The sequence below is a fragment of the Gobio gobio genome (genome assembly GCF_949357685.1).
Source record: "Gobio gobio genome assembly, chromosome: 21".
NCBI classification, from domain to species: Eukaryota; Metazoa; Chordata; class Actinopteri; order Cypriniformes; family Gobionidae; genus Gobio; species Gobio gobio.
This window is the reverse complement of record NC_137117.1, coordinates 13,109,170-13,123,580: the sequence shown is the minus strand read 5'-3', so window position 1 is coordinate 13,123,580 and position 14,411 is coordinate 13,109,170. Positions and strand designations below refer to the sequence as shown.

Here is a 14,411-nt window from a genome sequence, read left to right as displayed (position 1 = left end):
AAGGCCTTTAAAGTGAGACACTAAAGGTATTCAGACAGTTTTAAAAACTACTTAAGTGTTCAAATACTGTGCATTTGGGCTGCAGTATATCTGTGAATCTCACACACTCATGATTAATTAGAGAGCATGGAGAAAGATATGTTAAAATAATGTGAATACTGGAATTTATCGTTACAAAACTGCTGTCAAATATAGCAGTGGCCAAAAGTGATGTCTTGGATAATTTACATCTTCCCCCTTTATTCAAATACCATTAAAAACGTGTTCAAGATTTTGTAAGCGTATTGTGTTGTACATTGCATTGTATTGTAAGCAATTGTTTTATTTGTGGTGATGACGCAATGAAACATGCCAAATTGTGCAGAATTAATCTTCGTCAAAGAAATTATGAACACGTGCAAAAACGAGAGAGAACCAAGGAAATATTAATAACTGATTATGTTGTAGTCAAGGTATGCTTTTTTATTTTTCTATGCATTTTTGTTTTACATGTTATATAAAATAAAATAAAAAATCATTTTGTTCATCGGAGTGGTCCAAGACCTCAGGACTTTTATTGCACTTGAACCACAAATACACACTAAAAACACGAGTTTATGTGGTTGTAATGGAAACAGTAACAAATCCTTCACTCGGGTCAATTTGACCCCCTTAGGGATGAATGGAACGCAAGGAATTACAACAAAATCAAAACTTAAAATGCTAAAACTTTACCCCCCAAAAATGATTTTATAATGTCTACATGTGTATCTGAATGCATTCTGAAGAGATACACTCGAAAATGGACTTTAGGACCCAGCGGAACAGCTCATTTGCTCATTTGCATATAAATGTTTATATATATATATATTTTTATTTTTTTTATTTTTTTTATTTTTTATTTTATTTATTTATTTATTTTTTTCTGGCAGAGACACCCAAATTGACCCAATGTGAGATATTTTGAGCTGATTTGAGCTGGTTATGCATGTATTGGAGAGTTATTTTGAATTTAAGTTGAAATAATGTGCTTAAATTGTATTATTCATTGATCAAATCTAGTAATTTAAAGGTAAAAAAAATCTCCCCAAAAATGCATAACTCTATTTTAAAAACAATAGACAACTGAAAAGTTATAAGCTTTCTGGACAATTTTTTATTAATAATTTTAGGGCTTTTGGGTCATTTTGACCCGGAGGGAAGGATTTGTTACATATATTATATTATATATATATATATATTGTATAACTGATAGATTCATGAATTTCTGAGAACCGGGGCAAGTTGTCACATGTTTTTGTTTCTGTTGGACAAAAACAGTGCTTTGATATTTTTTTTATGTTACATTTAAATTTTTATTGAATGGGTTGTTTTGTTTCAATTGTTTTATTGTCTACTTGTCTTATAATCCCATAAAATCCTTCCTATTGTGACAATTTACCCCATATAGTGTAACAACAGGCCCTTTTCCTTTACTTCTCATCTCTTATCTTATCTTCTTTTCTTGTCTCTTCTCTTCTTTTTACTTCTCGTCTCTTCTTTTTACTTCTCGTCTCGTCTCTTCTCTTCTTTTTACTTCTCATCTCGTCTTTTCTCTTTACTTCTCGTCTCTTCTCTTCTTTTTACTTCTCCGCTCTTCTCTTCTTTTTACTTCTCTTCTCGGCTCTTCTCTGCTTATCTGTTCTTATCTCTTTTCATCTCTGCTTGTTTCTTTTCTGCTCTTCTCTTTATTTCTCTTCACATCTCTCCTTGTCTCTTTACTTCTTGTCTCTTCTCATCTCTTTACTTCTGTTCTCTTTTCTCTTCTAGTCTTCTCTTCTCATCTCTTTATTTCTGTTCTAGTCTTTTCTCTGCTCATCTCTTTACTTTTGTTCTCGTCTTTTCTCTTCTCATCTCTTTACTTCTGTTTTAGTCTTTTCTCTGCTCATCACTTTACTTTTGTTCTAGTCTTTTCTCTTGTCTCTTTACTTCTGTTCTAGTCTTTTCTCTTATCTCTTTACTTCTGTTCTAGTCTTTTCTCTTCTTGTTTTGTCTCTTCTCTGCTTATTTCTTCTCATCTCTTCACTTCTTGTCACTTCTCATCTTGTGTCTTCTCCTCTTACCAAACGTGCATTTATACTCTGTTGCCAATAAACAGCTATTAAAATCATTGTAAAAGTCTTGTATATTGTATTTGTAATGTATGTATTTTTCAGCTATAATACATTATTTTGTTTTGAGTGGCCTTAAGTGTATTACAGTTTTTCTGAATTGCTAAAACACTAAACCCCATTCTCTGAACCAAATTCTCAATATCCTAAACCCATTTGTCGAATAAATCACTCTTTCTGCAAAACCTTAAACAAGTCCAGACACCTCATGCACTGTCTCATGCACTGAATATACTGTAGTATAAGTGCTGAATATACAGACATTCAGTAATATTCAGTACAGTACTAATTGCAGTGCATATACAATGCATTCACCTTACCACTGTAAGTTTTTTTTTTACATAATTGCAAATTGTATTTACTGTTACAATATACATTTTTTCTGTAACTGCATGTTTTGGATTCTGTGTTCTCCATTTTTTTGATGTAGTGATGATCTGTAGTGTCTATATTATGACTGGCTGTGTGTATGATCTGAAAGCATAATGATTTTGAGCACAGATAAAATGGTTTTGGGGTAATTGTTTGATTTTGCCAGAAGAGTCAGAGGTTCTCTGAATGTAGTTTGAAGATTTGGTTTTGTGTTTAAAGTTTTGGGAAACTAGAGAAATTTGTTTTAGCAATTCAGAAAAACTAATGCATCAAATCATCAGAGTGCGTTGTAGAGATGGAAATATTACCCAATTTTATGATGCATTAGGACTAATTGATTTTAATAGTGCAGCTAAGCTGACCTCGTCATACATGTTTGTGCAGGCTATATATGCGTACGCAACCTGGCACAATCTGTACATGTAACTATTTTTGAGTTCAAGTGCTCTTGATCTTTTGCTTTAATGTCTGACATATACGGTTGCAAGAACAAGTAAGTGAACCATTTGCAGAATCTGTGCAAATGTGAATAATTTTAACAAAATAAGAGGCATGTTATTTTTATATTTAGTATGGTCTGAATAAGCAATTTTTGATAATTTTTTATAGTCCAAAGGCTATGAACCAAAATTTTATGAACCCTTGATTCTAAATGTGTGTCATCATTACTTGATCCACGGCAGTTTTTGTGTTTTGTGATGGTTGTACTTGAGTCCTTTTTTTGTCCTGAGCGTTTAAACTGCCTAGTGTTCTTCAGAAAAATCTTTCAGGGTCAGTTTTCCAGCATCTTTTGCATATTTGAACCCTTTCCAGCATTTTGAGATCCATCTTTTCACACTGAGGACAATTGAGGGACTCAAACACAACTATTAAAAAAGGTTCAGACATTCACTGATGCTCCAGAAGGAAACATGACGCATTAAGAGCCGGGGTTGAAAACTTTTGAACAGGATGAGGATGTGAATAAATTGTACACTGTATTCACTGCAACAGCTACTATATCCAGATGCTATCGGTCATATTTCAAACAGTTTTTAGTCTCTCTGAGATCTTTCTGTCGAATACGTTTCTATGAAGTCAGCCCATTCAAGGAATGACGTATAACGCGGGGTTGTTTTGTTTCAATTGTTTTATTGTCTACTTGGCTGATAATCCCATAAAATCCTTCCTATTGTGACAATTTACCCCATATAACAACAGGCCCTTTTCCTTTACTTCTCATCTCGTCTCTTATCTTCTTTTCTTGTCTCTTCTCTTCTTTTTACTTCTCGTCTCGTCTCTTCTCTTCTTTTTACTTCTCATCTCGTCTTTTCTCTTTACTTCTCGTCTCTTCTCTTCTTTTTACTTCTCATCTCTTCTTTTTACTTCTCGTCTCGTCTCTTCTCTTCTTTTTACTTCTCATCTCGTCTCTTCTCTTTACTTCTCGTCTCTTCTCTTCTTTTTACTTCTCATCTCGTCTCTTCTCTTCTTTTTACTTCTCATCTCGTCTCTTCTCTTTACTTCTCGTCTCTTCTCTTCTTTTTACTTCTCATCTCGTCTCTTCTCTTTACTTCTCGTCTCTTCTCTTCTTTTTACTTCTCATCTCGTCTTTTCTCTTTACTTCTCGTCTCTTCTCTTCTTTTTACTTCTCGTCTCTTCTCTTCTTTTTACTTCTCCGCTCTTCTCTTCTTTTTACTTCTCTTCTCGGCTCTTCTTGTCTCTTCTCTGCTTATCTGTTCTTATCTCTTCTCATCTCTGCTTGTTTCTTTTCTGCTCTTCTCTTTATTTCTCTTCACATCTCTCCTTGTCTCTTTACTTCTTGTCTCTTCTCATCTCTTTACTTCTGTTCTCTTTTCTCTTCTAGTCTTCTCTTCTCATCTCTTTATTTCTGTTCTAGTCTTTTCTCTGCTCATCATCTCTTTACTTTTGTTCTCGTCTTTTCTCTTCTCATCTCTTTACTTCTGTTTTAGCCTTTTCTCTGCTCATCACTTTACTTTTGTTCTAGTCTTTTCTCTTGTCTCTTTACTTCTGTTAGTCTTTTCTCTTATCTCTTTACTTCTGTTCTAGTCTTTTCTCTTATCTCTTTACTTCTGTTAGTCTTTTCTCGTCTCTTTACTTCTGTTCTAGTCTTTTCTCTTCTTGTTTTGTCTCTCCTCTGCTTATTTCTTCTCATCTCTTCACTTCTTGTCACTTCTCATCTTGTGTCTTCTCCTCAAATGTGCATTTATACTCTGTTGCCAATAAACAGCTATTAAAATCATTGTAAAAGTCTTGTATATTGTATGTATAATGTATGTATTTTTCAGCTATAATACATTATTTTGTTGTGAGTGGCCTTAAGTGTATTACAGTTTTTCTGAATGGCTAAAACACTAAACCCCATTCTCTGAACCAAATTCTCAATATCCTAAACTCATTTGCCAAATAAATCACTCTTTCTGCAAAACCTTAAACAAGTCCAGACACCTCATGCACTGTCTCATGCACTGACTATAGTATAAGTGCTGAATATACAGACATTCAGAAATATTCAGTACAGTACTATAATTGCAGTGCATACAATGCACTCACCTTATTAATATAAGTTGCGATTACTATACTTGTTTTTTTTTTTACACAATTGCAAAATGAATTTACTGCGTTACAATATACCTTTTTTCTGTAACTGCATCTTTTGGATTCTGTTCTCCATTTTTTTGATGTAGTGATGATCTGTAGTGTCTACATTTTGACTGATTTTGAGCACAGATAAAATGGTTTTGGGGTAATTGTTTGATTTTGCCAGAAGAGTCAGAGGTTCTCTGAATGTAGTTTGAAGATTTGTGTTTGTGTTTAAAGTTTTGAGAAACTAGAGAAATTTGTTTTAGCAATTCAGAAAAACGAATGCATCAAATCATCAGAGTGCGTTGAAGAGATGGAAATATTACCCAATTTTATGATGCATTAGGACTAATTGATTTTAATAGTGCAGCTAAGCTGACCTCGTCATACATGTTTGTGTAGGCTATATATGCGTACGCAACCTGGCACAATCTGTACATGTACCTATTTTTGAGTTCAAGTGCTCTTGATCTTTTGCTTTAATGTCTGACATATACGGTTGCAAGAATCTGTGGAAATGTGAATCATTTTAACAAAATAAGATGCATGTTATTTTTGTATTTAGTATTGTCCTGAATAAGATATTTTGGATAAAAAATGTTTACAGATATAGTCCACAAGACTATGAACCAAAAGTTTATGAACCCTTGATTCTTAATACTGTGTCATTACTTGATCCATGGCTGTTTTGTGATGTTGTTCTTGAGTCCTTTTTTTGTCCTGAGCGTTTAAACTGCCCAATGTTCTTCAGAAAAATCTTTCAGGGTCAGTTTTCCAGCATCTTTTGCATATTTGAACCCTTTCCAGCATTTTGAGATCCATCTTTTCACACTGAGGACAATTGAGGGACTCAAACACAACTATTAAAAAAGGTTAAAACATTCACTGATGCTCCAGAAGAGCATTAACGACGCATTAAGAGCCGGGGTTGAAAACTTTTGAACAGGATGAAGATGTCCATTTTTTTTTGTTTAGTACTGCCCTTCAGAAGCAACCGAAGATAGCCTACTTACATGTTTCCCGGAAGACAAATTAAGTACAAATTATCTAAGTTTTCACCCCAAAAAGTTTCACAATCCAAAACGTTTTGAAATGGAGAACATAGAATCCATGCAGTTATAGAAAAAAAGTATATTGTAAACGAAAATTGTTCACATTTATTTGTAATGATGTGACCAAAACAACTGTACAAGTCAGTTCAGACTGAGAGTGCCAGAATTGACTCAAAATGTTGCATTGAATTTTGATCTCAACAATGTATAATTACATTTAAAAGTATAGTAATCACAACTTATAAGTTGTGATTACTATACTTTTTTATGTAATTGCAAAATTTGTTTACTTTGTAAAATACTTTGTGAATAAATTGTACACTGTATTCACTGAGAGAAAACGGATTTCACATTAAGTGATATAATTTTTAACAGTAAGAAAAAAAAAGTGTTTTAAAGCTTTAAGCTTTTAAGAGCAAGGCCTTAGTTCGGGATTAGCCTACTTGTTATTTAAGGAAAATATAATTATATTTTCAGAATTACTTTTTTTCCCCCTCCAAACATAGTCTGTGGGGAAAAACGCCCCCGGAGGGAATTGCTTCCCACTATCATAATTACTGTAGTTACCATGTTTTGAACATCACATTCTTTGTTTTTCCATCGCATGTAATCTAACTAGGTGGTTGAATAAAAATATCTGGACTTTTATATTTAAAAATTACTTCACATTGCATCAGCTAGCTAGTTAGCCAGCCAGTTAGCATCAGCTTTGTTTAACAGAAAGTTTAACAGTCCTTAAAGGTATAGTTCACCCCAAAATTAAAATTCTGTCATCATTTACTCACCCTAACGTTTTTCCAAACCTGTATGAGTTTGAGAATCTTTGTAACAAAGCAGATCATTGACTACGATAGTATTTTTTCCCTACTAGTCAATGGTTGCTCTATCTGCTTGGTTACAAACATTCTTCAAAATATCTTCTTTTGTGTTCAGCAGAACAAAGAAACTCGTACAGGTTTGGAAAAACTTTAGGGTGAGTAAATGATGACAGAATTTTCATTTTTGAGTGAACTATCCCTTTAAGGGGGGCGTTTTCCCCCTACCCTATATTGTACTGAATATTGTATAGTAGGCCTATCAACTGTTTGTATTCAGCATGCATAATGTAAAAATACAGCAGTCCAACTGCAAAAGCCAGAAAGGTTAAAAAAAACTCTAAAAGAAAGCATGTCACGGTACACTCAAAAGAGTTGTGCAACTGCAACATCAAAGTCAGTGAGAGATTAATTCTGCCTCAGCATCATGTCTTCATTTGGGTCCGGCCTAAGGACTTTGTCCACTTCAGGCAATGCCGTCTCTTGCCAGGCAAAGGGAAAAACCCTCTGGTGTGCCGGATCCAGCCTTGACAACACTGTCCACACCTCGCTCTTTCTCATCCTCAGCCTCTTCCTCCTTGTTCCCCACCTCTTACACATAGCCTGATCTTCCTCCTCTCCCTCTCAGATTGTTTCCATCCATTGTTGGGATCAACATTCATTGCAACATGTTGAGTCAATTTTGGCACTCTGACATGTATTATGTACGGTTTGGTCACATCATTAGAAATAAGTGTGAACAATTTTGAGTCGTGTAAACGATGACAACTTTTATTTTTAGCGTTTTGAAACACAAGTGCATCACGTGTTAAATGTGTTTTAGCGACTGAGAATGTGTTTTTTGAGAGTGAGATTTTCAAATGTTGTCTTAACTACCTGAACTTGTTTAAGGTTTTACAGGAAGAGTGATTTATTTGACAAATTGGTTTAGGCTATTGTAAATTTGGTTCAGAGAATGGGATTTAGTGTTTTAGCAATTCAGAAAGACTGTAAATTAACTGCTGGCTTTGTCCGTCAGTATTAAACAGAGACCTCTGCTGGTCAATACATTACACTACTATATTTACTCACCATAGTTATTTTTAAGACGTTTGAAGTTAAGTTTTTGTATGACCAAGTCTTCCCCTTTACAAACAGTTATAACCAAATTGAGAAATAAATCCGTGAACGGCTTTCAACACCGTCTAGCACTGAAAAGGAAGTCCAATTCATTTTAGTGAACTGATTCTTTCAGACGTTCAGTGAATCAATTCACCACGAGTGAGTTCGCTTCATTTTGTTGTTAAAATGTCTTTTATAGCCTATATAGCCTAGATTAGTTTATAGTATAACTTGCCTAGTATGTGCTGATTATAATTTAAGCATTGTCCATTAACAAAGTAGCCTATTAGTCTATTAATAATATCAATTAATTAGGCACATGTAAATTATTACTTTTCTCTCAATATTTTTTTACAACATTGTCCTTAAAGCCCTTAAAGGGGTAGTTCACCCAAAATTAAAATAAATTATGTCATCATTTATTCACCCTCATGTCGTTCCAAACCCGTAAGACTTTAATTCATCTTCAGAAGACAAATTAGAACGAAATTGTTGAATACTTTTTGTTTGTTTTTGCGCACAAAAAGTATTCTCGTCGCTTTCATAAAATTAAGGTTGAACCACTGGAGTCACATGGACTATTTTAGCAATGTGTTTACTACTTTTCTGGACCTTGAAGTAATTAATGACAGAATTTTCATTTTTGGGTGAACTATCCCTTTAAGTGATTTACAAACGCTTTGTGAATCGGTTCGATCAAAACATTCAAAAGAATCGGTTCTGCATTAGCACATCAACGCTAATTATTATGGAGGACGAAACCTGCGAAAACAATAAATAAACATGCAAATAAATAAACAAACAAGCAAAGAAATCCACAAAATTCAACATAAATAAATTAATAAATTAATAAATGCGCAAATAAATAGGCCTACATAAATCCACATAATTCCTGCATACATAAATATATAAATAATTAAATGTGCGAGGAGATAAATGATTAAATAAATAAAACGAATGTTGGGGGACATGTATATATTGAGCCACTTGCTAATGAGGAGGAAAAGGGAAAAAGTAAACTTTCAGTTTAGCGTAAAAAAAAAAAAAAAATAAAAAAAAAAAATATATATATATATATATATATATATATATATATATATATATATATATATATATATATATATATATATATATATATATATATATATAATTTTTTATTATTTATTTATTATTATATTTTTTTATGCTAAACTGAAGGTTGACTTTTTCCCTTTTCCTCCTCATTAGCAAGTGAAATAAATACGGAGTTACATTCAAAAATGAATAAACGGTTATTTACTTTAAACTACTTACTTTAAATTATTTTCCCCAACATTCATTTTTATTTATTTATTTATATTTATTTATATATTTTTTTCAAGTTTAGTCCTCCATAAATTATTACGATTGGCGAATCGGTTCGATCGAATCATTCAAAAGAGTCTCTTTAAATGAACGATTCGTTCGTGAGCATTACTTCAGCACATGCATCATGATGACGAGGCGTGGCGTTTACAAACTCCTGTGTAATGATTGGCGTGCCAAAGCAAAAGACGCTTTCCTTTTTTTTCCGAAAAAGTTAGGAAAGAAAAGTGTCTTGAGAAAACATGGCGGAGTAAGAGAAAGAAACTTTATCGATGCTTCTTGAAAAAGGGAGACACGTTTCCATCACAGGACATGTAGCGCGATTACACACGTTAAAGTACAGATCTGAAAGAGTCTAAGGTACGAGTTTGATTTCTCCTTCAGATTTATTTATTTATTTTTAGTAGTGGTTGAACATTCTCCACTGAACTATTCCGTATATGTGTTGCATATTAAGTACTTCCTTGTCTTGTCTTTCTTGAGCAACGTCTTTGATTTATTTATTGCTGCTTCTATGATGATTTCGTACAAAAAACGACTTCCTACTAGTCAAAAATGATCTTTACAGTTTATCTCAATGTATGTCAATGTATGCTGACCATGGCATTATAGAGAATAAATGGTGACCATGACCAGTTCTGTCAAAACAAAGTTCATTACTACACTAATAAGTTTTATTGAATATAGAAATGGGTGAATTTGTTTTCCAAATTTGCATGGAAAAAAAGTGTATTAACATCACAAATCATATTAAAAGACTATTTAAATAGTTAGACATCAAAAAGAAAGTAAAGTAAAGCAAAAGTAAAACCTAGTTTCCATGAATTTGAAACTTATTTAAAATAGGTCAATGAAAAGATTAAATTACAATATAATAGGGGTCATTTTCTTAATGCAAAATATAATATTTTCTTTAAAATTTGGGAGGTGAAGTTCCCCAAAGTTTCTTCCCGTGGGATTTTATGAGAAACACCTGGACCGGCTCCGGCTGACAGAATGGACACAGCAGCTCTTGTGTCAGCACTGCAGTTTATGAATCACAGCTGTTTACAGGCGGTACCTTGTGTACCTTTTTTTTCATTGAAAAGACTGACTAATCTGGACTATTACTGCTCACAAAGCTGCTGTCACCATAATACAGGGTGGTTGAATAAGTGGCTCTGGAACCGTTGGCATACATAAAACATGAAGGGAAATGATGGTGTAGACCAGATTGAATATTCCTGGCATGCCTGTTCAGTGAAATTACGCTGGCAGGGAAGTTCGCACGCTTGACTAAACTCTCAGTTGGACATGGCCTGAGGTTTGCTGGACAAACTGGCTCAGGACTTTAGGAAAGGAGCCACACAACCACAATGTTTGGCCGTGATCAAATTAACTTTTTGTGCTCGAAATGACGGTCACAGCCCTTTCCTGAGTATCCAGACTGTCCGTTGATCCAGTTTTGAAAGTGTGAACAATGCTTTGTACGATTGTTGTTCAATTCAAAGAATAAAATGACGCCTCACCCTCTTGTTTTTCCAAACCAAGAACTTTCTTCTGTGCGGTGTTATTTTAGCATTGTTTTTATATTGTAGTATTTATAAATATTTTTGAAAATTTATAACATTTTAAAATGGTTTTGTTATGTGCTATTGTCATTTGTATTAGTTTTTTTTTTTTTTATAAATCTTATCTATTTAGGTTTAATTTATTTTTATTTGAGTATTGTAGTAATTGTAGTATTGCAACTTAAAGTCAGTTGGCAAGGCAAACTAATCTAAATCTAAATCTAATATTTATATTTTATCTTATTCCAGGTAACGAGATTTGTAATAGTTTTAGTTTTAAATAGTAACAACGCTGCTTCTGTGGAATGCAAAAGGAGATATTTTAAAGATGACAATCTCCAAAATGACGTTAAAGGTCATGCACATCGAGTTCATCAAGTCCTCTGAAGTCATATGACAACTTTGTGGGAGGAAAACAGCAGAATTTAAGTTCATTCCTAAAATATCATTCCCTCGCCCAATCGCTCTCAAACCTCATTTGCATAACTTGTTGCATAAAGAAGCATCACTACATGCAGGTTTGATATCAAAAATGCCAAATGGCATTGATTATTGGGCTTTTCTTCATGCACACAATGCTATCATATGTCTTCAATATAGTATGAGTCATATGGACTTTTTTTATGGTGGTTTATGGCCAATTTTTTAGCTTGACGGGTTCTGGCCTCTCTAATGTTTTTGAAAATGTCTTCTTTTATGTTTCTTTGAAGAAATCAAGTCACAAGGGTGGGTTTGGATCAGTGTGAGGGTGAGTAAGTGATGTCTAATGTGTCACCCTTCAAATGAAATCATTCATCAAGATTATTGATGGTGAGGGGATTATCAATTCTTAAAGGGATAGTTCACAGAGAAATAAAAATTCTGTCATTATTCTGGGCCGGGCTCAGACACAACGTGCACGGGCTTGGGTAGGGTCGGGCTGGATTTTTTGAGCCCAATCTAAGCTCTAGACGCAAGTCATTTATAATGTAATCGGCTTCCCGATTACAGCAACTTAAATTTTTATTACACATATTTGTGCCAATTTCCCAAGAAGTGTTGCTTTATATTTCTCAAATGTTTTATAAGATATTCAATTTTGCGCTTAAGTTCAATGCGCAACTTTGGAGCTACTGTAATACAACAACATCGACTTTCCATCCTGGAAAAAGTGTCTTTTGATGATCGGATGGTTGCTCACAAGGAAGTCAAGAGACTTCCTCCTGTTCAGCCTTACACATGAGATGTAACATGATGCATACTATGTCAGAATTAGTTTGTGGGGTGGAAGTGTACAGCGTGTTGTGATGAATCAGTCAATGACTGTTTTCTTAGTGAAATCATTAGCTATCTACACCTCAATGTGTGTGTGTGTGTGTGTGTGTGTGTGTGTGAGAGAGAGAGAGAGGATCATATTTCTTAGACTCTTTCTTTAGTGTTGCTCGCCTGTCAGATGGTTCAGATACGGTGAAAACCTGGATATCTTCGCTCCATCTTTAAGTTTGTCCTTTGTTTTAGGGTTATGATGACATGATACTGGATTAATTTCCAAATCTTCCTGGTGTTTACTGTTGCATTTTTGTTCCAAACTTGGACTTTTACTATGAATCTAAATGGATGCGATCACAAAAGATGAGGAGCAAGCGTTTCATGTCCGTTCCAGGTAGGAGAATAGACTTGTCTTGCCAAGCGGTACACAAATTAACAAGTTAAATCTACAGGCATTTTCTGATGTGCATCCATTCTCTATTAACTCGTCATGTTAATGGAGTGTTTTACGCAACAGATCTGGCTGTAAATACCAAAAGACATGTCTTTCTCTCCATTGACGTGCGCTTGTTTTTCCATCAGATAAACAGGGTTTGAAATGTAATACAGTGCTGCGGGTGGAGGCGAGTGAATAAGGGCTCAGGTTGGTCGAGAGATCTCCCCTGTGTACATTTTTAATAGCACTGTTTAATAATTAAAATGGAGGGTCATTGCTTGTTGGCACTGTTTTGTCTCTGTGGCTGTCGTTCATCCTGAAATACAGCAGGTCCATCTCACAATGGAGCTGAAAGATGAGTCAAGGGCCTATGTTGTTGAGTGTTTTTTCCAACATTTACAGAAAAAAATTTGTGTGAACAGGAATGGGATCGAATTCGGCTCAGCTTGTTTCGGAGTACATGCACAAACCACTAAGTCATGGCTCCCAAAACAGGGCTTGACGCTTACTTTTTTCCCCAAGTTAAATATATATATAAAACAATTAAGTAATTGTCACAGGTTTTGCCATACTTTATGTCAGTTAACATTTATTTATTTCAAGTAATGAGATTTTTTATGGTTTTTGTTAACTATAATAACACAGTAAAATCTATATATTTAATAATGTGTCAAATAATCTTAAGTCGTTCCTTTCTGTGACGGGGCATCCCAGACAGAAGCTAAATTAGTTTTACTTTAAATTAAATATAAATCAAATTAAATTGCATACAGTTTGTGTAACCAAATAATAACCGGGTGGAAATTGGACACACCACACACGGCGTGACTTTTATTTAATAAACAAGCCTGAGATTCACCGGGACTCTTATTTTGAAATGTAATTGCTTTATTATTGCTCATTCAAATTCGCTTGAGGGAGACAAATGCTGCGTTCCACCCTGCCGCCATTTTGAAGTGCGTTCCACTTCGTTAAGTGGACGAGGGAAGTTTATATGGACAGACCCCAGACTCTCATTCCTGCGTAATAATCAAGGAACTTTGTTGCCGTACCATGGGTGCAGCGGAGCAATGATATTACTTAGCGCCTGGAAATAGTCCCCAGCACGCTCCCTTTGCAAGCAGGTTGTCACGTTGGTTATGTTGACTGAAGTTAGCCTATTTTCAGGCGCTGGGTGATATTGCACCGCTGCACTCATGGTACGGCAGCAAAGTTCCTTGATCATTACACAGGAATGAGAGTTCCTAGCCATATCGGCCTAGAAAATCACAACTTTTCATTTTCTGTAAACTCTTTGGTAATTTTTGAGCAAGATGCTAACGATCTAATCAGATTCAATTATCTATGCTAAGCTATGCTAAAAGTGCTACCGCCAGACCCGGAGATCGGCTGAATGGATTCGAAAACGGTAAAACTCAAGGGGAAATGGAAAATGAGCCTATTTTCAAAAAAAGTGGCGTGTTCCTTTGAGACGCTTGTTATACCATTTAAGGTATTGAAGACTTTTTATGATCTTTTTAAGAAAAGGATTTTTTATACGCACACATGCTCCAAAATACATTGGACAGTTCGCACACATCTGTTTTTAGTCGCAAATGTGAGTGAAATGGTCACACTGTTGAGCCCAGCACCAGCTCCTGAAATAGGGATCAGTGTTGCCAAGTTCGCCAAATTGGGCTGAATAAGTTTTACACTGTTGCATAGGTAGTTTTTTTGGCGGGCTAGTTTTGGCCATGATTGGGTGGGTTTTGAATAGCAGTTGGGCTGGTTTTGTTACGCAACCC

At 34.7% G+C, this 14,411-nt stretch overlaps 1 protein-coding gene across 2 annotated transcripts in view; it reads left to right on the top strand.

Annotated features, from left to right (window-relative positions):
* Positions 1–9,485: 9,485 nt before the first annotated feature.
* The window catches only part of gpsm2l (G protein signaling modulator 2, like), a 47,388-nt gene continuing 42,462 nt past the window's right edge, over positions 9,486–14,411 (top strand). Inside the window, exon 1 of one of the 2 annotated variants that reach the window (XM_079803716.1) lies at positions 9,486–9,753. The gene's annotated coding sequence lies outside the window, so the exon portion shown is untranslated. The remainder of the gene's footprint in view (positions 9,754–14,411) is intronic. The other variant, XM_079803714.1, reaches the window with a different exon arrangement.